Genomic DNA, 24,615 nt, shown 5'->3' on the forward strand with positions numbered 1-24,615 from the left:
CGATTGCATATCAAGTGGCTGGATCATCTGCGTAGAAGTCATCCTGGGCGCCCAGCGCTAGTCGGGGGAGACTTCAATGCACCTCATCAGTCGTGGGACTACCCTACGTTCAGTGCGAGAGGCTGCATCATGCTGGATACTTTTGCAGACACGCACTTTCTCCTTTTGAATGTCACGGCCTCTTGTACACGTCAGTGGGATCATTCCAGTGCTCCACCGTATGCGCCCGATCTCTCGTGGTGGTTGTGCATGTGTGCCGTTTCCTGGGACCGAGACCCAGACTTTTGGGGAAGTGATCACCACCCGTTGATAATCAGTTTGGCAGCGAATAGCCAGCGCCGCCTCCGCCACCAATGCTACATAACCGACTGGGACTTATTCCGCAAGGAACTCAATGTTGCAGCACCATCATCTGATCCATTGCAGGCGTTAGACATAGCCTCACGATCCGCCACGCAGTCCAGCTGGGTGGAGGATAACAAAACACCTCTGAATTGGCATCTTTTGCGTCTGTGGGCAGCACGTCGTTGGGGAGAACTAGCCTTAAACCAAGATCTGGCCGCCGCTGAGCTTCGTGATAACCTCAACAGACTCACCACAGCAGCGCGTCGCTGCCAGAAGCGGCTCTCTCGGGAACGGTGGATGTATTGGTGTGCGTCCTTCGGCCCATTGTCTTCATCCGTATTGATCTGACGAACGTTCCGGAGCATGGGATTAAGCGATCGCATGCCTGATCCAGTGGCCAGTGTGTGTCTATCTTGTAGATGTACGCCAAGACACTTCGCTCCAGAAGTAGCTAAGGCTTTCTTCCCAGCGTACAACCAGGCCCCACCACGATTAGATTTTCCATATAACCTGCCCCGTGAGGGTGGTGTGGCTCCCAGTCAGTCAGACATCGAAGGCATGCAAGCGCCGTACACGATGGCGGAGCTGCATGCAGCAATCGACGAGGCAAAAGTGCGCAAGGCGCCAGGACCAGATCGGATCTCTTATGAAGTGCTCAAAAACATCAATGGCCCTGCATTAGAGTGGCTGCTGGACACGATTAACATTATTTGGATCAACGGAGAGCTGCCTGAATTATGAAAGCTTGCCGAAGTGATGCCGATACCAAAGCCAGGAAAGCACCAGGGCAACCTCTCTAATATTCGGCTGATAGCTCTAACGTGCACGTTGTGCAAGCTTCTTGAACGCATGTTGGCGTCGCGCGTCTCCTGATGGCTGGAAAATCACGCCTGGTACCATCAGGCCCAGATTGGTTTTCGACCGCATTTGGGCACGGAAGATGGCCTGGACCATATGACGTCAATGGTGCTCGTGGGAGAGTGAGCAAGCACCATTCGGACCCTTCTCGCAATGGACGTTCATAAAGCCTACGACAACGTCAGCCACTCTGCCATCATTCGCCTGATGCAACGGCTTCAACTTCCGCGTCGTGTCTGCGACTTCGTGGTGTCTTTTCTGGCACACCGTACCTCCTGCATCCGAGTCGCCAAGGAAAGAACCGGACACTTCGTCACGAAGTGGGGTGTGCCGCAGAACTCGGTGCTGGCTCTGATACTCTTTTATATTGCGCTATTGCCCCTCGCGTGACAACTATCAAGCATTCCAGATGCCTTCTTCCTCCAGTATGCGGACCACTTCAATCTGTGGACACTACATACAAACCTGCAACGCCAGCAGCATGCACTCCAGCACACTCTGAACAAGGCATCGGACTGGTGTGCGCGCATAGGACTGACATTATCTGCCACGAAGACGGCATACATGTATATTGTTACGGGGATTATTTATTCGGCAAGCACTGGTCGAGCTAACACTGCACACAGTGCACAGGAACGCAGGTCAAAGGCAGCTCCAGACTCTGCCCCACAGCAGCAACGTCGTCGTCGTCTTCTTCATCCATCCGGTATCAATGCGGCGCCCGTGCCAGTGACCTTTCCATACCCGTGACATTACCCCGGTCGGCAAAGCACCGTCCCGGTGCCTGTTTGGTTAGAAGGGCGTGTCACCATTGTAGGGCTTCAGGCGAGAAACATGCACGATGTCAGTTCTGGGTGTAGCAGTCGATGAGTTAGTGGCCGGGGAAATCTCATAGGTGACAGGTGTCACCTGGCGCACGACTCGGTAGGGCCCAACGTATCGCGACAGAAGCTTCTCGCAAAGGCCAACACGACGAGATGGGAGCCAGAGTAAAACGAGAGAGCCCGGGGGAAAATCGGCATCCCTATGTCGACTGTCATAGAGGGACTTCTGTGCAGTCTGGGATAACGAGAACCGAGCACGGGCTACTGTACGTGCGATGAGAGCACGGGTGATTGCATCTTGAGCGTATGAGGTCGTGGATGGAGGGTCAGGCGCAAGCAGGGTGTCGAAAGGTAGTAAGGGATCACGGCCAAAGAGAAGATAAAAGGGTGAGTAGCCGGCAGTTTCATGACGCGACGAGTTGTAGGCGAAGGTGACGAACGGGAGTTCAGTGTCCCAATCGCTGTGGTCGTCAGAAACGTACATGGAAAGCATGTCCATCAGTGTGCGGTTGAGGCGTTCGGTCAGCCCGTTAGTCTGAGGATGGTAAGAAGTCGCAAAGTTGTGTCGAGTAGCACAAGATCGAAGTAAGTCGTCAACCACACGAGACAGGAAGCAGCGACCACGATCTGTGAGTAAGTGACGAGGAGCGCCATGCTGGAGAATGACGTCGTAAAGAAGGAAATCTGCAACGTCCGTCGCGCAGCTGGTCGGTAGCGCTCGAGTGATAGCATACCGAGTAGCATAATCCGTAGCTACTGCGATCCACTTATTACCTGTTGTTGAAGTTGGGAAGGGACCTAGCAAGTCCAACCCCACTCGATAAAACGGCTGGGCTGGGACTTCAATAGGTTGAAGGCGTCCGGCAGGGAGAGTTGTAGGTTTTTTTCGGCGCTGGCACAGGTCACACGCAGCGACGTAGCGGCGGACTGAACGATAAAGGCCCTTCCAGAATACCCGTCGTCGAACGCGGTCATAGGTTCTGGATACGCCTAAATGTCCAGAAGTTGGCGCGTCGTGAAGTTCTTGCAGGATGTCCTTGCGCAGATGACGCGGGACGACGAGTAAAAGTTCCGCGCCATCGGGGTGTAAGTTGCGGCGGTACAAAACGTTGTCTTGAAGCAAGAACGTGCTCAATGAAGGGTCGGTATCGCCGGACTGAAGGCGGTCAATGATGGAGCGCAGCGATGGGTCGCGGAGTTGTTCATCCGCCACCTGCAGAAAGTCAGTGATGGCTAAGATGCAGTCATCAGCTTCCACCGCAGTGGAGTTGGGTGGATCAACAGGGTGTCGTGATAAGCAGTCGGCATCGCTGTGCAACTTGCCAGATTTGTACACTACCGAGAACGTGTACTCCTGCAATCGTAACGCCCATCGGCCTAGTTTTCCTGTGGGATCCTTAAGTGTTGACAGCCAGCAGAGGGCATGATGGTCTGTGATAACTTGGAATGGGCGTCCGTATAGGTACGGACGGAATTTCGCGATAGCCCTGACGAGAGCTAGGCACTCCCGCTCGGTAATGGAATAATTCCGTTCCGAATGTGACAGAAGGCGGCTAGCGTACGCTATCACACGGTTTGTGCCATTCTGTATCTGAGCGAGTATAGCACCAATGCCATGGCCACTTGCGTCGGTGCGAAGCTATGTTCGAGCGGTTGGGTCAAAATGAGCCAACACAGGTGGTGATGTGAGCGCGGAAATCAGCGACGCAAAGGAATGTTCTTGGTCGTCATCCCAGGAGAAAGCCACGTTCTTTCGGAGGAGATCCGTGAGTGGCCGAGCAATTTCCGCGAAGTTAATGACGAAACGGCGGAAGTACGAGCAGAGCCCCAGAAAGCTGCGGACTTCTTGTGTGGAACGTGGAACCGGGAATTCGCGGACAGCGCGGACTTTGTCGGGGTCGGGTTGGACACCAGCAGCGTCAACAAGGTGGCCAAGTAGTTTAATTTGACGGCGTCCAAAGGTGCACTTCGACGCATTAAGCTGGAGGCCAGCACAGCGAAAAACGTCAAGAATAGCCGACAGACGTGGAAGGTGGCTTTCAAAGGTGGGCGAGAAAACAATGACATCGTCCAGATAGCAAAGGCAGGTCGACCATTTAAAACCGCGTAGGAGAGAGTCCATCATGCGTTCAAAAGTTGCAGGAGCATTGCACAACCCAAAAGGCATAACCTTAAATTGGTAAAGGCCGTTGGGTGTGATGAACGCTGTCTTCTCGCGGTCGCGGTCATCGACTGAAATCTGCCAGTATCCAGGTCGAAGGTCAATTGATGAGAAATACTTGGCACCATGGATGCAGTCGAGCGCATCATCAATTCTAGGTAGAGGATAGACGTCCTTCTTAGTGTCGATTGAGATGGCGATAGTCGACGCAGAACCGCCAGCTGTTGTCTTTCTTTTTGACAAGCACCACAGGTGATGCCCAGGGACTTGAAGGCTCTATGACGTCTTTGTCGAGCATTTTCTCTACCTCCTTCTGTATAATTTGGCGCTCAGGGTGAGACACACGGTAAGGGCGTTTGTGAAGGGGACTGGCGTCGCCGGTATCGATGCGGTGGGCTACGACGCTTGTGCGGCCCAGGAGACGGTCGTTGAGGTCAAAAATGTCGAGGTAAGAAAAAAGAACACTGCGGAGTGCATCAACTTGGGAAGGTAACAGGTCACTGGCTATCATTTTGTCCAGGAATGCCTTATTGTGCGCGGTTATGACAGGCTCGGCGACGGTCTGGGTGTCAGGGGTGAAAGCTGAAACCGTACATTGCTCCAGAGTTGAGAGTTCTGCTAAGGCAATGCCTTCAGGAAGGACCTGGGTCGACGTAGAGAAGTTTAGAATAGGTACAAGCGTCCTGTTGTTGGCAACACTCACTATAGTATGCGGAAGGGCGATGTTGCGGGAAAGGGTCAGGTCAATGACGGGAGCTACCAGATAGTCGCCATCAGGAACTGGTGGGAACGGCGACATATGAACGTACATAGCAGCCTGAGGCGGTATCCGTAGACACTCCACGGACCGTAGCCGTGTGCGATTTGCAGAAGTAACATCGGAGCACAAAGGCAACTCGAGCCGTAAAGTGCCGGCGGAAAAATCGATGAGGACCGAGTGCGCGGTCAAGAAGTCAATGCCAAGAATGACATCGTGTGGGCAAGCGTCGAGAACTGCGAAGAGAACTGAAGTATGGTGGCCGGCAACAGTGACGCGGGCGGTGCACATACCAAGAACTGATGTTCGGCTGTCGTCGGCCACTCGCACTGTAGGAGACACAGCGGGTGTGAGAACTTTTTTCAGGCGGGATCGAAGATGAGAACTCATAACGGATATGTGGGCGCCAGTGTCGATTAGAGCAGTAACGGTCAGGCCATCGATGAGAACAGTGAGTAATTTCGTCTGGAATTAACGGTCAGTAGAGGTTTTTCGGTCCGAGATGTCAATGCAGCGCCACCTCCAGGAGCTGCATGCGCTAGTTTCCCGAGACCTGTCCAGAATAAGCCGGCGAGGGAGAGCGGCGGCGTTGAGGGGAGCGTGCCTGGCGATTATGAGGCGACGGCGAGCGGCTGGACCAGTGTCTCTGAGCGACGACGTCAGCGTAGGATGGCTCGGAGCGTAGAGATGAACGGCGAGGTGGGGCGTCCTGAAGGTGGTCATCGGCAAAACGTGGCGGTGAATACTGTCCGCGATCTTGAATACGGTCGTTTGGAAAACTCGGTCGGGAATACCATTTGTTGCGGCAGTGGCGGGAAATATGACCAATACGAGAGCACGAAAAGCAGATTGGCCGATCATCTGGTGTGCGCCACTCTGATGGATTTCGGTAGCGTGATGGGAAGCGTGGAACCAAAGTGGCAGCAGCAACAGTGGGGCAGCACGTTGCTCAGCGTTATGGGCGGGAGTGGACAGGGGCTGGGGTGTGTGGCTGGTGGTTGGGGGAACTAGGACGCCCATGTTGGCAAACTCTTGTCGCACGACGGCTTGAATAGCAATATGGTTGCCAAGTTGTCTTGCGCAGGGAGCTAAGTTGCGGGCGCCATGGCTTCCAGCTCCTGACGAACAATCCTTGTGATGTTGGTAGGATTCGCGAATGAACGATGTGTCACAGGATCTTCGCAGGAAGAAGTCGCAGCGGTATTCGGGAGTCGGTTGAAGCGTTGAGTAATCCTCCTGCTTTTAGCTTGCTCAAACCGCCGACATTCAGTGATGATTGAGTCAACGGTGGAACAGTTCTTACAAATTAGTATGTTGAAGGCATCGTCAGCTATGCCCTTCAACACGTTGCTGACCTTGTCAACCTCTGTCATGTGTTTGTCAGTTTTGCGGCAGAGGGCTAGGACGTCTTGGATGTACGCGACGTAAGACTCCGTGGATGATTGAACGCGCGACGCGAGTTCCTGCCTGGCTGCCATCTGACGAGCAACTGAGCGGCCGAACAAGTCACGGAGCTTCTGCTTACACACGTCCCAACTTGTGAGGTCTTCCTCATGCGTCTCGTACCATGCACGCGCTGTGCCTCGTAGGTAAAAATGATGTTGGCCAGCATAAGCGTTTCATCCCACCTGTAGTGCTTGCTGACGCGCTCGTATAAGATGAGCCACTCGTCGACATCAGTTGTGTCCGTGCCGCAAAATGTGCCAGGGTCAAGGAGGTGGGAAGGGATCATGGGTGCCGGAGCTGGCGTGGACGGCGAGGACTGCGCGCCGTCTTCAGGCATCGTGGCTGGATTAAGGCGGTGACCGCTACGGAGATCCAGAGCAGGGTTGTTGGAAGACCCGCAACCTCCACCAAAAAGATGTTACGGGGATTATTTATTCGGCAAGCACTGGTCGAGCTAACACTGCACACAGTGCACAGGAACGCAGGTCAAAGGCAGTTCCAGAGTCTGCCCCACAGCAGCAACGTCGTCGTCGTCTTCTTCATCCATCCGGTATCAATGCGGCGCCCGTGCCAGAGTGACCTTTCCATACCCGTGACAATATCACCAACAGACGAGGCCGCCGTCGCCTTTTTCAGACGCCTATTTGTTTGGGCCTAAATGGCCAAGCCCTGACCACTGTATCCACTATCCGTGTGCTCGGAGTCGAACTGGACGCATCTGGGTCCGCGAGTGCATGGGTTCGCTCTGCTCGTCGAAAGAGTGCTAATACCCTCCATCTCATTCGACGCATTTCTCAAAAAACCGGAGGTGCTTGCTCTCGAATGGACCGTGTTTTAGTGCGGTCGATCCTGCAACCTCGGCTTGTTTATCAAGCTGAGTTTCAGCGCATGGAATTGAGAGATTGGGACTTGCTCGAAACCGCCAATCGAGATGCCATGAGGGCAATCACATGCCTTCCTCGGATAACACATATCGCAACCCTCCAGGCGGAAGCGCAGCTCAGTACCATCGACGAAATCGTACACCACCGTCGAATGGCTCACCACCAAAAAAGTCAAGCTGTTCCTGCAGCGGTGGCTCAAACTCACTGCTATATTTCAACGGCGCCACAGCCTGTCGCACCCTTGCCAGAAATTCCGCCATGGCTCAAGGCACAGGACAGCGACAACCGACCACTGACGCCTGCGAAATCCGACCACACAAAGGGAACAGGAGGCCGTCGTCACTACCATCGACGACTCACTAGCGGTATACCGTAGATGCAGCTAACGATAGATGCGCTTTGCACAACAGCCTCGTATGCCCCACACTACCTGAAACGCAACACACATGATCCTATGTTACAGAGGCACAATTCCCATCAGTGTTGGCGGAGCTCGCAGCTATACGGGACTGCTTAACATTCATGATACCCAAGGTGGACTGATTGGCATTCAATAGGTTGCTGTCCACACGGACTCCACGCAGGCAATTAGAGAGTTGCGAAAAGTGACCAGCTCCCTCGATATAGCTTCTGATATGCACCGACTAACCCACTCATGCGCCTGCCCTGTCCGCGTGTTGTGGGCCCGTTGGTCTACACCGGCTCAAATGGCTGCAGATACCGCTTCCCATCCAGCGGAAGTTCAACACCCGCTGCCTGTACCTCGTTTGTCCCCAAAGGGCAGCTTGCTCCTGCACAAAGAAACCATCCGGCGTTCCACGCGTGCACTCATTCCTCCACGTGGATCGGACCTTCCCGGCGGCTGAACTCGCCGAGAGGAGGTTGTGCTCAGGAGGATTCGTGTGGGCGCCGCGTTGACTCCTGCCTTCCGGGCTGCATCGACGTCTGGTGCACAGCCTCCCCAACGACATGCCACTTTTGCGTTGCACTAGCCACAGAGTCAACAATCACTCACGTACTTGGGACCTCTCCGGGCCTTCACATGGCTCGCCCCCGCGATCTACGATGCCTTGACTACCACCCTGGTCGACCACCTGACTTAACGCGCTAGAAGCGCGGGCCTTTGCATCGACCGCTCCTGGCCTTCACTTGCGAAACTGAACTCTTTTGTTGCTACTGCGCCATCTTTGTTCTTACCGCGATCACTGTTATTGTGTCAATATTGTAAACACAGCCTTCTTCTGTCGTCTCCACTTAACAATAAATAACGGCGGCGGTCGACTTCCGCGTTCCATCACCGATGATGCGTGAACCTTTCCTCGCAAGACGCGCTGCGTCAAGCCAGAAGCCCGCCTTCTTTGACGTTTTTTGGCTACTGCGCCATTTTAATGCAGAGAACAGAGAAGCAACGTACGTACGCTGGTCTAGCTGCGCTTCGTCTTCATCTATCCTCGCTCAAACGCATCACGCGCCCGAGACCCCGGTCGCTCTTCGTCATCGCACGTCGTATAGAAGAACACTGCCATCTGTTGCTGCCCTTAGTTTACCGGCTATGGCTCGCTGAACAGCGCCAGGTAGGGCCACTCTACTGAGCCTCCTACTCTCCTGAGGTAGCGGTCAGGGGTAGCGGTCTTGATGATGTTGAACGCGATAGACGTCAAGGTATCCGTCCCACGTCAGCCAAGTACTCGGTGATGTTCGCGTGGGCGCTCACCACGCTGTGCACGCTGTGCGTTGACGGCGAATTCATAGTGGGTATAGGCAAAACATCACAAAAAGAATGTTTACTAAGAAACAGTGGACACAACAGAGCGGTCATGTTGTGTCCACTCTTTCTTGGAGCTTACTCTTTTTGCGCTCTTTGGCTTATACCCGCCTTGAATTGTTACCATCATGCCCAGTTTTCAATTCTATTCAGTGACGGCGAAGCCGCGCATGTCATCTGGGGGTACTGGCAGCGGTGTTAATTGAGCCGGCTTCCCGGCAGTTGTAGCAGAGCAGGCGTTTGCCGAGGCGCGCCAAACGTCTACTTGTCTTGGCGCGTTGCGCTGGCGAACAGGTGGACGGTATGGCATGCGTGGCGGCGTCGGTGTCTGGCGACAGTGTTGCGGTGGTGCGGCGTCTTGACGTGGACGGACGCAGAGAGGTCAGACTGTCCGAACGGCGGGGTGAACCAACGCAAATTATCGCTTGTAACTCAGGCTGCGCTGATTCAGGTGCCCCTACAGATTGCTGGATATGTTCGCGAATGACGTCAAGAATTGAATGCTCCTGGGGCTGCGATCCGGGAATCATTTGGAGCTTGACAGGTACGACCGCTCAGATCGTCTCACGCAAGTCATCGGCGGCCAGCAAGTGGATATTGGGCTACGGTGCAGACAGCGGAGAGTGGTTCTATTATTTCGTCCGCATCTCAAGTGGCTTCTCAATAGTTATAGCCTTGGCAAGGAATTTGGCGAACGTCTTCAGTGGGTTGCGGTCAAGTCCTGCATAAGCAGGCGAACCTTATTGTCTTCGGGCATGGTAGCGTCGGCCTGGCAGAAATGTCGGGTCATCTCTCTTGTGAATATGGTGAGTTTTGATTTGACAGGTACACCTGTGTCTGTAGCAAATAAGCAGCTCTTTCCCTGAGGAGGGCGCTCGTGAACGTATCCACGAATATGCTGCAAAAGATATCCTAGGTTTGAAGTGAGGATTCCCGATTCTTGAACCAGGTGCTTGCTGTTTCTTCAGTGCACAAGCAGACGTTACGTAGCGTGTCTTCGGTGTTCGAGTTGTTAAAGGCTGCGACAGGGTCGTATTTTCTGAGCCAGGTTTTCCGGCCTTCAAACGATGATCCATGAAATGTCGGCGGCTCCCTGGCGTGCTGCATAACGACTGTAGACAGGGACACGCTAGTCGTTATCCTATCCGCTGTCTTTGTCGCCGTGGCTGTCTGAACGGGTAGGCGTCCGTGCTCAGGCTGTAAACCTTGCAGCCTGCGGCCAGCTGGTTTCTGCCAGAGGGCTCCGTTGTCATCGTCTTCATGCTGTAGACGAAGGTTGTGAAGGTGAAGAAGGCTGCAGCAAGACTGGGAAACACGGGACTCTTTTTTTTTCAGGGAACTTCTGCCCGAAAAAGGAAAAGTCATGATATAATCAATTTATGCCGTGTGATAGCGGCGAGAACGTTCGGTGACCGTTGCAAAATCTCATCATCGGCGGAAAGCGTCGTCTTTTATACATCAGTCATCGAACGTTCAAGTGTTATCGCTGGCGCTCGCGTAAGCTCTCGTATAAACTTGACGATGCGCGTGCTGCGCGTAATCTTAACGAAATGATCACAAACAATCGCGAAGCTTCTCAAACATTGAAGCGCTGTCTGCGCCGTGATTTCCTGAGAGGTTGTGTTGGTCAAACCTGAATACATCAAAATAAAGCAAAAAATTCGCGTAAAAATATGCTTAAGACACTTAGGCTATGCTTTCTTTAAACGCGAAACCGGCGAGACTCCGACGCTGAGCCCCCAAAGCATGTCGCCACTACCGCAGAAAGCGCGCAACGCTAGCTGTCTACCGCGCTTGGAGGCCAGTTTACAGGCCTCTGTTTCTTCCACAAGTGCCTGGGATCAAGGCGGAACCCAGCGCACATATGCGCACGCGCGAGAAACCAGGTGGGTCGGGGAGAAACGCTTACTCTGCCGCAAGAGGGCGCGTTGTGTAAAGCTTGCTCAAAGATGAAATTGCTGCTTCGAAGGAACAGCGCAGTGCGTTGTATCGGTGCTGCGCATTTTCTTTAGTTTGTAGCGCCACATTCAACTCAAATTAACTGCCACCTCGAGGAGTTGGATGTTGAGTAAAATTTCAATCCTGCGTAGTCATCCTGGAAGTTTGAATTAGTCATATAACTCATCTTTTTCACGTTCAATCAGCGGTACAGCTGTGAAAAAACAACAAAGCTGCAGCGCTTGTTGACCGTGAGCACCACATTTTTCGACTTCCGCGCATTCTTTCATGATAATCTTGATAAGTTGTTTACTCGCTGAGGTTCTCCTAAAATATTCGAATAAACCTCTCGCCACAACTGAAGTCTGTCTTTCCTTGAGAATTCGCTCTAATGAACGTTAAATAGTTAACGTGTCAGGTAGCTAAGCTCGGCGACGCGGCTTCTACTCCCGGCCACAGTGGCCGTGTTTTGATGTGGGCGAAATGGTAGAACACGGATGTAATTCGATTTAGGTGCGCGTCAAAGAACTTGAGATGGTCGGCATTAATGCAGCGTCAACCACCAGCTCGTGCTCTCTAATCATACTGCGGTTTCGGCACGTAAAATTGAAGCAATAATTATTACGAATGACCAATAACTGAATTTAAAAGAGGCATTATAAGGCAGTCTCATTTGCTGTTGTGTACTCAACAAGTATCGAGATCAATATGTTCTTTGCACTATAGTCGGATACAACTTAAGAAGGCAGGACAGCCCTCATCCAGACGACCGAAGCGCGGCTGCCGATCGCATACGCGACTAAAAAAATAGTCCCTCTCATGCACTCGCCGATGTTCTCCGAAGGCGGAGCCACCGGCCGTCCAGCTCATGACGTCAGTCCCGAGTGCTCGCGCATTGGTGCAGGCTTGTGTTCATGCGCCTTTGAGAAGGAAACGCCGCTGCCTTCTAAAGTTGTATCCAACTATAGAGCGACGCGGTGTTCCAGTTTCTGTGCCCTCATAAGCAGTTCGGAACATAAGTAAAGCTGTATTTTAAAATTAAACGGCCAGACAAAGGGTATTTCTAAATGATTACGTTTTTGAAAATATCAAGCTATGCAAAAGGTCGCTCGGGTCCCGTAGCTTCCGACGTCTCTCAAAAACAAATGAGACTTAGCAGCATTTCAATATGTGAGCGCCCGTAAAGAATCCGGTATAAGGAGTCATTCATAGAGCAAGGGTAGGCGCGGATAGTTTCGTACATTGTGAAAGGAAATTAGTCGATGTAGGCCTTCATGCGCCGGTTTTGCTTACCTTGGTATGGACCGCTCTCCATTTTAATTGCAGGTTTGTCGGTTTCGTTGATGAGCTTCGCATGTTGAGTACTTGTTTTCCTTCAATGAGAACGGTCATGTGTTAGGTGTGGTAATAAAAATAAATACGTTCATTTACTCTGCTAAGTTTTTTCACTGAAACATGTCAGACGAAAGCAGAACAGTACGTTTCGAGTTCAGGCTCAATGCGCCCTTAAATTGATGAGGATGAGCAGCTCTCGACAAAGATGGAACATTCGCGTGCGGCGCGCAATGTAACAAAACGATCTACTACAATCGCGAAGCTTGTCGAACACTGCTTCGCGGACAGCGTCAAGCTTTGATAACCGTCCTTGCTGGTCAAACCGGACTACATCAAAATAAACAAGAAATGGGCGTGGTATTATTATTCTTGCTCTTGAAAAACAAAACAAAATACAAGATTTCGTGAGCATGTTAGCAAAGATCGAATTTAATGTACTTTAAATTTGTACAAGCCAGCCACGGCCCTGTTCACTTCGCGACCTGCCACTCGTTGATAACTGCTCATAAGTACGACTGTATTATTAAAGGTTTTTTTGTGTGTAAAGAGTACATGTACAAGTGTCTAAGAATTTCTTTTCCTTTCTTCCTCTACACTCTCTTTATTTTACAAATCTGTAACCATTGTATGTTCGCTGTATTGAATTTGTGTTCATGCTGTAAAGACTTGCTGAGTGTTGTGTTATTTTGGTCTGGGCGGGGATTGGCGCATTGTCAGGCATTTAGTTGGCTTTCGCCACCCCTTCCCATTAAACCATTGGATAAAGATGTATGCTTCAATGATGAATAAACTTCAAACTTCAAGTAGACTGTCGACCAATTCGATGTGGTTCGTGATATCACGCCCCACGGAGGTGCGTTGCGAAGTCTTATATGGATCTTTGTGTAGCGCATTTGCTGGTGTCCTCAAGCTGAAGTACAAATTGGTGCCTTGCCCAAAAGTTGTTTTGTTAGAGGGCTGCTTTTAAGCGCTGGTTCATGGGTTTCGCATCCTCTGCTGCAACTGAGGGATCGATTAGACCAGCCGAGGGTGAGAAAGCAAACGCACAGCGCAGTATACCCTTAATAATAAAATAACCAAGGGAGTGAGAGCAAAAACCAGAGGAACGTAAGCGGAGGAACTTACAACGAAGCGAAGAAGTAAATCTCCCTTAACTTCGTAAATTGTGGCCATCTCCTCCTCTCCATTTGTTCCTACACGGTTCGCCTACGTTTCGCGCTCCCCTCCTCGAACGTGACGCCACTTAATCTGGTCCAGCTTAGTACACCAAGTTTCAAAGTGGGAAAGCGCGCAAACACAAGCGGTGCGCTTTAAACTGGTCTTAAACCATCCAAGTGGCTTGGCTTTAAGAGCGATTTGGAATGCGCTGTCCGCCTCGGAAAAAAATACAGCCAAAGCAATTGTGTAAAAAAATGTGGTAGTAGCGAAGATATTGTCACCCTGAAAGAATAAAACAGTCAAGGAGATGACGGACAAAATAGAGAAGTAGCATGCACTACGACTGGACTATCAGCTGTGCTTTATGAGCAAACACTATCTTCCAGGAAAACCACGGGCGCATGCGCTGTTCAGACAACAAGAATACAAAGGGCTCGTGATACTTTTTCGCAAGAGAGTTCCCACAAATTATATTATTTTTTAAGTCTGCTACTGTTAGGTCCTGTACTTAATTTAGATTGTAAAACTCTATTTGTACAACATATACAGTGCATTCTAGCTAACAATAATAAGCGTTTTTTAAAAAAAAGGACCTGTGTAGGCAAACCAAATTGGGTATTAAGTGAAACACGAAAGCGTGTAGTGTTTCATGTGTTCGCGGTAATAATGAATCTGTAAATACTCAAGATTTTAATGGATGTACTTACGAGAAATAGGGGGACATTTCGTGCTAGAGCGTTTTAAACGCACGCGTTTCAGTGACTCCAAACTTGGTTATTTTGCACGCCTGATCTCTGCGTATTACTTCTTCAAACTCATTCTCCCTATAACAGGACAAAGGATAGCTTGATTCTGAGGTTCTGAATGAAACGTCAGCTTCATAGGCGATATAGCCAATGTCCCTATCGGAGAGATGGTACTGTAAAACCATTGGTAAATAACATGTAGCGATTTTTCTCTTCTTTGGAAGGCAACATGACGAAAATACTTGCGAGTATGTGTCATGGGCGACGTTGCTCTCAGGTCTGGGGAATTTAAAGCCGATGAAGTGCAAAAATATGACGATGCGCCTACGAGCCGTTGCAACATCCCTTTTTGACGTGCTAAGTGGGGATGAAAAATCGAACGCACGAGCATGCTGCTGCTAAGCGATACCAAGCACGCAGATGTAGTGACTTATCTTTTCCTCTGTCACAGGGAGGGCCTGCTTGCAGATTATCGTTCAGTCGTGGCCACGGTCAAGAAGTCAATGCCAAGAATGACATCGTGTGGGCAAGCGTCGAGAACTGCGAAGAGAACTGAAGTATGGTGGCCGGCAACAGTGACGCGGGCGGTGCACATACCAAGAACTGATGTTCGGCTGTCGTCGGCCACTCGCACTGTAGGAGACACAGCGGGTGTGAGAACTTTTTTCAGGCGGGATCGAAGATGAGAACTCATAACGGATATGTGGGCGCCAGTGTCGATTAGAGCAGTAACGGTCAGGCCATCGATGAGAACAGTGAGTAAATTTCGTCTGGAATTAACGGTCAGTAGAGGTTTTTCGGTCCGAGATGTCAATGCAGCGCCACCTCCAGGAGCTGCATGCGCTAGTTTCCCGAGACCTGTCCAGAATAAGCCGGCGAGGGAGAGCGGCGGCGTTGAGGGGAGCGTGCCTGGCGATTATGAGGCGACGGCGAGCGGCTGGACCAGTGTCTCTGAGCGACGACGTCAGCGTAGGATGGCTCGGAGCGTAGAGATGAACGGCGAGGTGGGGCGTCCTGAAGGTGGTCATCGGCAAAACGTGGCGGTGAATACTGTCCGCGATCTTGAATACGGTCGTTTGGAAAACTCGGTCGGGAATACCATTTGTTGCGGCAGTGGCGGGAAATATGACCAATACGAGAGCACGAAAAGCAGATTGGCCGATCATCTGGTGTGCGCCACTCTGATGGATTTCGGTAGCGTGATGGGAAGCGTGGAACCAAAGTGGCAGCAGCAACAAGTGGGGCAGCACGTTGCTCAGCGTTATGGGCGGGAGTGGACAGGGGCTGGGGTGTGTGGCTGGTGGTTGGGGGAACTAGGACGCCCATGTTGGCAAACTCTTGTCGCACGACGGCTTGAATAAGCAATATGGTTGCCAAGTTGTCTTGCGCAGGGAGCTAAGTTGCGGGCGCCATGGCTTCCAGCTCCTGACGAACAATCCTTGTGATGTTGGTAGGATTCGCGAATGAACGATGTGTCACAGGATCTTCGCAGGAAGAAGTCGCAGCGGTATTCGGGAGTCGGTTGAAGCGTTGAGTAATCCTCCTGCTTTTAGCTTGCTCAAACCGCCGACATTCAGTGATGATTGAGTCAACGGTGGAACAGTTCTTACAAATTAGTATGTTGAAGGCATCGTCAGCTATGCCCTTCAACACGTTGCTGACCTTGTCAACCTCTGTCATGTGTTTGTCAGTTTTGCGGCAGAGGGCTAGGACGTCTTGGATGTACGCGACGTAAGACTCCGTGGATGATTGAACGCGCGACGCGAGTTCCTGCCTGGCTGCCATCTGACGAGCAACTGAGCGGCCGAACAAGTCACGGAGCTTCTGCTTACACACGTCCCAACTTGTGAGGTCTTCCTCATGCGTCTCGTACCATGCACGCGCTGTGCCTCGTAGGTAAAAAATGATGTTGGCCAGCATAAGCGTTTCATCCCACCTGTAGTGCTTGCTGACGCGCTCGTATAAGATGAGCCACTCGTCGACATCAGTTGTGTCCGTGCCGCAAAATGTGCCAGGGTCAAGGAGGTGGGAAGGGATCATGGGTGCCGGAGCTGGCGTGGACGGCGAGGACTGCGCGCCGTCTTCAGGCATCGTGGCTGGATTAAGGCGGTGACCGCTACGGAGATCCAGAGCAGGGTTGTTGGAAGACCCGCAACCTCCACCAAAAAGATGTTACGGGGATTATTTATTCGGCAAGCACTGGTCGAGCTAACACTGCACACAGTGCACAGGAACGCAGGTCAAAGGCAGTTCCAGAGTCTGCCCCACAGCAGCAACGTCGTCGTCGTCTTCTTCATCCATCCGGTATCAATGCGGCGCCCGTGCCAGAGTGACCTTTCCATACCCGTGACAATATCACCAACAGACGAGGCCGCCGTCGCCTTTTTCAGACGCCTATTTGTTTGGGCCTAAATGGCCAAGCCCTGACCACTGTATCCACTATCCGTGTGCTCGGAGTCGAACTGGACGCATCTGGGTCCGCGAGTGCATGGGTTCGCTCTGCTCGTCGAAAGAGTGCTAATACCCTCCATCTCATTCGACGCATTTCTCAAAAAACCGGAGGTGCTTGCTCTCGAATGGACCGTGTTTTAGTGCGGTCGATCCTGCAACCTCGGCTTGTTTATCAAGCTGAGTTTCAGCGCATGGAATTGAGAGATTGGGACTTGCTCGAAAACCGCCAATCGAGATGCCATGAGGGCAATCACATGCCTTCCTCGGATAACACATATCGCAACCCTCCAGGCGGAAGCGCAGCTCAGTACCATCGACGAAATCGTACACCACCGTCGAATGGCTCACCACCAAAAAAGTCAAGCTGTTCCTGCAGCGGTGGCTCAAACTCACTGCTATATTTCAACGGCGCCACAGCCTGTCGCACCCCTTGCCAGAAATTCCGCCATGGCTCAAGGCACAGGACAGCGACAACCGACCACTGACGCCTGCGAAATCCGACCACACCAAAGGGAACAGGAGGCCGTCGTCACTACCATCGACGACTCACTAGCGGTATACCGTAGATGCAGCTAACGATAGATGCGCTTTGCACAACAGCCTCGTATGCCCCACACTACCTGAAACGCAACACACATGATCCTATGTTACAGAGGCACAATTCCCATCAGTGTTGGCGGAGCTCGCAGCTATACGGGACTGCTTAACATTCATGATACCCAAGGTGGACTGATTGGCATTCAATAGGTTGCTGTCCACACGGACTCCACGCAGGCAATTAGAGAGTTGCGAAAAGTGACCAGCTCCCTCGATATAGCTTCTGATATGCACCGACTAACCCACTCATGCGCCTGCCCTGTCCGCGTGTTGTGGGCCCGTTGGTCTACACCGGCTCAAATGGCTGCAGATACCGCTTCCCATCCAGCGGAAGTTCAACACCCGCTGCCTGTACCTCGTTTGTCCCCAAAGGGCAGCTTGCTCCTGCACAAAGAAACCATCCGGCGTTCCACGCGTGCACTCATTCCTCCACGTGGATCGGACCTTCCCGGCGGCTGAACTCGCCGAGAGGAGGTTGTGCTCAGGAGGATTCGTGTGGGCGCCGCGTTGACTCCTGCCTTCCGGGCTGCATCGACGTCTGGTGCACAGCCTCCCCAACGACATGCCACTTTTGCGTTGCACTAGCCACAGAGTCAACAATCACTCACGTACTTGGGACCTCTCCGGGCCTTCACATGGCTCGCCCCCGCGATCTACGATGCCTTGACTACCACCCTGGTCGACCACCTGACTTAACGCGCTAGAAGCGCGGGCCTTTGCATCGACCGCTCCTGGCCTTCACTTGCGAAACTGAACTCTTTTGTTGCTACTGCGCCATCTTTGTTCTTACCGCGATCACTGTTATTGTGTCAATATTGTAAACACAGCCTTCTTCTGTCGTCTCCACTTAACAATAAATAACGGCGGCGGTCGACTTCCGCGTTCCATCACCGATGATGCGTGAACCTTTCCTCGCAAGACGCGCTGCGTCAAGCCAGAAGCCCGCCTTCTTTGACGTTTTTTGGCTACTGCGCCATTTTAATGCAGAGAACAGAGAAGCAACGTACGTACGCTGGTCTAGCTGCGCTTCGTCTTCATCTATCCTCGCTCAAACGCATCACGCGCCCGAGACCCCGGTCGCTCTTCGTCATCGCACGTCGTATAGAAGAACACTGCCATCTGTTGCTGCCCTTAGTTTACCGGCTATGGGCTCGCTGAACAGCGCCAGGTAGGGCCACTCTACTGAGCCTCCTACTCTCCTGAGGTAGCGGTCAGGGGTAGCGGTCTTGATGATGTTGAACGCGATAGACGTCAAGGTATCCGTCCCACGTCAGCCAAGTACTCGGTGATGTTCGCGTGGGCGCTCACCACGCTGTGCACGCTGTGCGTTGACGGCGAATTCATAGTGGGTATAGGCAAAACATCACAAAAAGAATGTTTACTAAGAAACAGTGGACACAACAGAGCGGTCATGTTGTGTCCACTCTTTCTTGGAGCTTACTCTTTTTGCGCTCTTTGGCTTATACCCGCCTTGAATTGTTACCATCATGCCCAGTTTTCAATTCTATTCAGTGACGGCGAAGCCGCGCATGTCATCTGGGGGTACTGGCAGCGGTGTTAATTGAGCCGGCTTCCCGGCAGTTGTAGGAGCAGGCGTTTGCCGAGGCGCGCCAAACGTCTACTTGTCTTGGCGCGTTGCGCTGGCGAACAGGTGGACGGTATGGCATGCGTGGCGGCGTCGGTGTCTGGCGACAGTGTTGCGGTGGTGCGGCGTCTTGACGTGGACGGACGCAGAGAGGTCAGACTGTCCGAACGGCGGGGTGAACCAACGCAAATTATCGCTTGTAACTCAGGCTGCGCTGATTCAGGTGCCCCTACAGATTGCTGGATATGTTCGCGAATGACGTCAAGAATTGAATGCTCCTGGGGCTGCGATCCGGGAATCATTTGGAGCTTGACAGGTACGACCGCTCAGATCGTCTCACGCAAGTCATCGGCGGCCAGCAAGTGGATATTGGGCTACGGTGCAGACAGCGGAGAGTGGTTCTATTATTTCGTCCGCATCTCAAGTGGCTTCTCAATAGTTATAGCCTTGGCAAGGAATTTGGCGAACGTCTTCAGTGGGTTGCGGTCAAGTCCTGCATAAGCAGGCGAACCTTATTGTCTTCGGGCATGGTAGCGTCGGCCTGGCAGAAATGTCGGGTCATCTCTTGTGAATATGGTGAGTTTTGATTTGACAGGTACACCTGTGTCTGTAGCAAATAAGCAGCTCTTTCCCTGAGGAGGGCGCTCGTGAACGTATCCACGAATATGCTGCAAAAGATATCCTAGGTTTGAAGTGAGGATTCCCGATTCTTGAACCAGGTGCTTGCTGTTTCTTCAGTGCACAAGCAGACGTTACGTAGCGTGTCTTCGGTGTTCGAGTTGTTAAAGGCTGCGACAGGGTCGTATTTTCTGAGCCAGGTTTTCCGGCCTTCAAACGATGATCCATGAAATGTCGGCGGCTCCCTGGCGTGCTGCATAACGACTGTAGACAGGGACACGCTAGTCGTTATCCTATCCGCTGTCTTTGTCGCCGTGGCTGTCTGAACGGGTAGCGTGCTCAGGCTGTAAACCTTGCAGCCTGCGGCCAGCTGGTTTCTGCCAGAGGGCTCCGTTGTCATCGTCTTCATGCTGTAGACGAAGGTTGTGAAGGTGAAGAAGGCTGCAGCAAGACTGGGAAACACGGGACTCTTTTTTTTCAGGGAACTTCTGCCCGAAAAAGGAAAAGTCATGATATAATCAATTTATGCCGTGTGATAGCGGCGAGAACGTTCGGTGACCGTTGCAAAATCTCATCATCGGCGGAAAGCGTCGTCTTTTATACATCAGTCATCGAACGTTCAAGTGTTATCGCTGGCGCTCGCGTAAGCTCTCGTATAAACTTGACGATGCGCGTGCTGCGCGTAATCTTAACGAAATGATCACAAACAATCGCGAAGCTTCTCAAACATTGAAGCGCTGTCTGCGCCGTGATTCCTGAGGGTTGTGTTGGCAAACGAATACATCAAAATAAAGCAAAAATGCGCGTTAATAAATAAAAATGCGTAAGACACTTAGGCTATGCTTTCTTTAAACGCGAAACCGGCGAGACTCCGACGCTGAGCCCCCAAAGCATGTCGCCCTACCGCGAAAGCGCGCAACGCCTAGCTTCTACCGCGTTGGAGGCCAGTTTTACAGGCCTCTGTTTCTTTCCACAAGTGCCTGGGATCAAGGCGGACCCAGCGCACCTATGCGCACGCGCGAGAAACCAGGTGGTTCGGGGGGAGAAACGCTTACTCTGCCGCAAGAGGGCGCGTTGTGTAAAGCTTGCTCAAGATGAAATTGCTGCTTCGAAGGAACAGCGCAGGCGGTTGTATCGGTGCTGCGCATTTTCTTTAGTTTGTACGCCACCATTCAACTCAAATTAACTGCCACCTCGAGGAGGGATGTTGAGTAAAATTTCAATCCTGCGTGTCATCCTGGGTTTGAATTAGTCATTATAATCATCTTTTTCACGTTCAATCAGCGGTACAGCTGTGAAAAAACAACAAAGCTGCAGCGCTTGTTGACCGTGATCACCATTTTCGACTTCCGCGCATTCTTTCAATCTTGATAAGTTGTTTACTCGCTGAGGTTCTCCTAAAATATTCGAATAAACCTCTCGCCACAACTGAAGTCTGTCTTTCCTTGAGAATTCGCTCTAATGAACGTTAAATAGTTAACGTGTCAGTAGCTAAGCTCGGCGACGCGGCTTCTACTCCCGGCCACAGTGGCGTGTTTTGATGTTGGGCGAAATGGTAGAACACGGATGTATCGATTTAGGTGCGCGTCAAGACTTGAGATGTCGGCATTATGCGCGTCAACCACCACTCGTGCTCTAATCATACGCGGTTTCGGCACGTAAAATTGAAGCAATAATTATCGATGACCAATAACTGAATTTAAAAGAGGCATTATAAGGCAGTCTCATTTGCTGTTGTGTACTCAACAAGTATCGAGTCAATATGTTCTTGCACTATAGTCGGATACAACTTAAGAGGCAGGACCAGCCCTCATCCAGACGACCGAAGCGCGGCTGCCGATCGCATACGCGACTAAAAAATAGTCCTCTCATGCACTCGCCGATGTTCTCCGAAGGCGGAGCCACGGCCGTCCGTCCAGCTCATGACGTCAGTCCCGAGTGCTCGCGCATTGGTGCAGGCTTGGTCATGCGCCTTTGAGAAGGAAACGCCGCTGCCTTCTAAAGTTGTATCCAACTATAGAGCGACGCGGTGTTCCAGTTTCTGTGCCCTCATAAGCAGTTCGGAACATAAGTAAAGCTGTATTTAAAATTAAACGGCCAGACAAAGGGTATTTCTAAATGATTACGTTTTTGAAAATATCAAGCTATGCAAAAGGTCGCTCGGGTCCCGTAGCTTCCGACGTCTCTCAAAACAAATGAGACTTAGCACGCATTTCAATATGTGAGCGCCCGTAAAGAATCCGGTATAAGGAGTCATTCATAGAGCAAGGGTAGGCGCGGATAGTTCGTACATTGTGAAAGGAAATTAGTCGATGTAGGCCTTCATGCGCCGGTTTTGCTACCTTGGTATGGACCGCTCTCCATTTTAATTGCAGGTTTGTCGGTTTCGTTGATGAGCTTCGCATGTTGAGTACTTGTTTCCTTCAATGAGAACGGTCATGTGTTAGGTGTGGTAATAAAAATAAATACGTTCATTTACTCTGCTAAGTTTTTTCACTGAAACTGTCAGACGAAAGCAGAACAGTACGTTTCGAGTTCAGGCTCAATGCGCCCTTAAATTGATGAGGATGAGCAGCTCTCGACAAAGAGGAACATTCGCGTGCGGCGCGCAATGTAACAAACGATCTACTACAATCGCGAAGCTTGTCAACACTGCTTCGCGGACAGCGTCAAGCTTTGATAACCGTCCTTGCTGGTCAAACCGGACTACATCAAAATAAACAAGAAATGGCGTGGTATTATTATTCTTGCTCTTGAAAAACAAAACAAAATACAAGATTTCGTGAGCATGTTAGCAAAGATCGAATTTAATGTACTTTAAATTTGTACAAGCCAGCCACGGCCCTGTTCACTTCGCGACCTGCCACTCGTTGATAACTGCTCATAAGTACGACTGTATTATTAAAGGTTTTTTTTGTGTGTAAAGAGTACATGTACAAGTGTCTAAGAATTTCTTTTCCTTTCTTCCTCTACACCTCTCTTTATTTTACAAATCTGTAACCATTGTATGTTCGCTGTATTGAATTTGTGTTCATGCTGTAAAGACTTGCTGAGTGTTGTGTTTATTTTGGTCTGGGCGGGGAATTGGCGCATTGTCAGGCATTTAGTTGGCTTTCGCCACCCCTTCCCATTAAACCATTGGATAAAGATGTATGCTTCAATGATGAATAAACTTCAAACTTCAAGTAGACTGTCGACCAATTCGATGTGGTTCGTGATATCACGCCCCACGGAGGTGCGTTGCGAAGTCTTATATGGATCTTTGTGTAGCGCATTTGCTGGTGTCCTCAAGCTGAAGTACAAATGGTGCCTTGCCCAAAAGTTGTTTTGTTAGAGGGCTGCTTTTAAGCGCTGGTTCATGGGTTTCGCATCCTCTGCTGCAACTGAGGGATCGATTAGACCAGCCGAGGGTGAGAAAGCAAACGCACAGCGCAGTATAACCCTTAATAATAAAATAACCAGGGAGTGAGAGCAAAAACCAGAGGACGTAAGCGGAGGAACTTACAACGAAGCGAAGAAGTAAATCTCCCTTAAACTTCGTAAATTGTGGCCATCTCCTCCTCTCCATTTGTTCCTACACGGTTCGCCTACGTTTCGCGCTCCCTCCTCGAACGTGACGCCACTTAATCTGGTCCAGCTTAGTACACCAAGTTCAAAGTGGGAAAGCGCGCAAAACACAAGCGGTGCGCTTTTAAACTGGTCTTAACCATCCAAGTGGCTTGGCTTTAAGAGCGATTTGGAATGCGCTGGTCCGCCTCGGAAAAAAATACAGCCAAACGCAATTGTGGTAAAAAAATGTGGTAGTAGCGAAGATATTGTCACCCTGAAAGAATAAAAACAGTCAAGGAGATGACGGACAAAATAGAGAAGTAGCATGCACTACGACCTGGACTATCAGCTGTGCTTTATGAGCAAACACTATCTTCCAGGAAAACCACGGGCGCATGCGCTGTTCAGACAACAAGAATACAAAGGGCTCGTGATACTTTTTCGCAAGAGAGTTCCCACAAATTATATTATTTTTTAAGTCTGCTACGTGTAGGTCCTGTACTTAATTTAGATTGTAAAACTCTATTTGTACAACATATACAGTGCATTCTAGCTAACAATAATAAGCGTTTTTTAAAAAAAAGGACCTGTGTAGGCAAACCAAATTGGGTATTAAGTGAAACACGAAAGCTGTAGTGTTTCATGTGTTCGCGGTAATAATGAATCTGTAAATACTCAAGATTTTAATGGATTTACTTACGAGAAATAGGGGGACATTTCGTGCTAGAGCGTTTAAACGCACGCGTTTCAGTGACTCCAAACTTGGTTATTTGCACGCCTGATCTCTGCGTATTACTTCTTCAAACTCATTCTCCCTATAACAGGACAAAGGATAGCTTGATTCTGAGGTTCTGAATGAAACGTCAGCTTCATAGGCGATATAGCCAATGTCCCTATCGGAGAGATGGTACTGTAAAACCATTGGTAAATAACATGTAGCGATTTTTCTCTTCTTTGGAAAGGCAACATGACGAAAATACTTGCGAGTATGTGTCATGGGCGACGTTGCTCTCAGGTCTGGGGAATTTAAAGCCGATGAAGTGCAAAAATATGACGATGCGCCTACGAGCCGTTGCAACATCCCTTTTTGACGTGCTAAGTGGGGATGAAAAATCGAACGCACGAGCATGCTGCTGCTAAGCGATACCAAGCACGCAGATGTAGTGACTTATCTTTTTCCTCTGTCACAGGGAGGGCCTGCTTGCAGATTATCGTTCAGTCGTGGCCACGGTCAAGAAGTCAATGCAAGAATGACATCGTGTGGGCAAGCGTCGAGAACTGCGAAGAGAACTGAAGTATGGTGGCCGGCAACAGTGACGCGGGCGGTGCACATACCAAGAACTGATGTTCGGCTGTCGTCGGCCACTCGCACTGTAGGAGACACAGCGGGTGTGAGAACTTTTTTCAGGCGGGATCGAAGATGAGAACTCATAACGGATATGTGGGCGCCAGTGTCGATTAGAGCAGTAACGGTCAGGCCATCGATGAGAACAGTGAGTAAATTTCGTCTGGAATTAACGGTCAGTAGAGGTTTTTCGGTCCGAGATGTCAATGCAGCGCCACCCTCCAGGAGCTGCATGCGCTAGTTTCCCGAGACC

At 50.9% G+C, this 24,615-nt stretch overlaps 1 protein-coding gene and 1 long non-coding RNA gene across 7 annotated transcripts in view; both read right to left on the reverse strand.

Annotated features, from left to right (window-relative positions):
• The window catches only part of LOC119405969 (uncharacterized), a 326,987-nt gene that overhangs the window by 159,392 nt on the left and 142,980 nt on the right, over positions 1–24,615 (reverse strand). The window lies entirely within an intron of this gene.
• Positions 1–24,615, reverse strand: part of LOC119405970 (uncharacterized) — an 88,479-nt gene that overhangs the window by 3,783 nt on the left and 60,081 nt on the right. The window contains exon 3 of one of the 3 annotated variants that reach the window (XR_007417560.1): positions 12,272–12,351. The exons of the other annotated variants lie outside the window; for them this stretch is intronic. This is a non-coding gene — a long non-coding RNA (uncharacterized LOC119405970). The remainder of the gene's footprint in view (positions 1–12,271; positions 12,352–24,615) is intronic. 3 annotated transcript variants of the gene reach the window in all.

Source organism: Rhipicephalus sanguineus, chromosome 9 (assembly GCF_013339695.2).
Source record: "Rhipicephalus sanguineus isolate Rsan-2018 chromosome 9, BIME_Rsan_1.4, whole genome shotgun sequence".
Taxonomy (NCBI): Eukaryota; Metazoa; Arthropoda; class Arachnida; order Ixodida; family Ixodidae; genus Rhipicephalus; species Rhipicephalus sanguineus.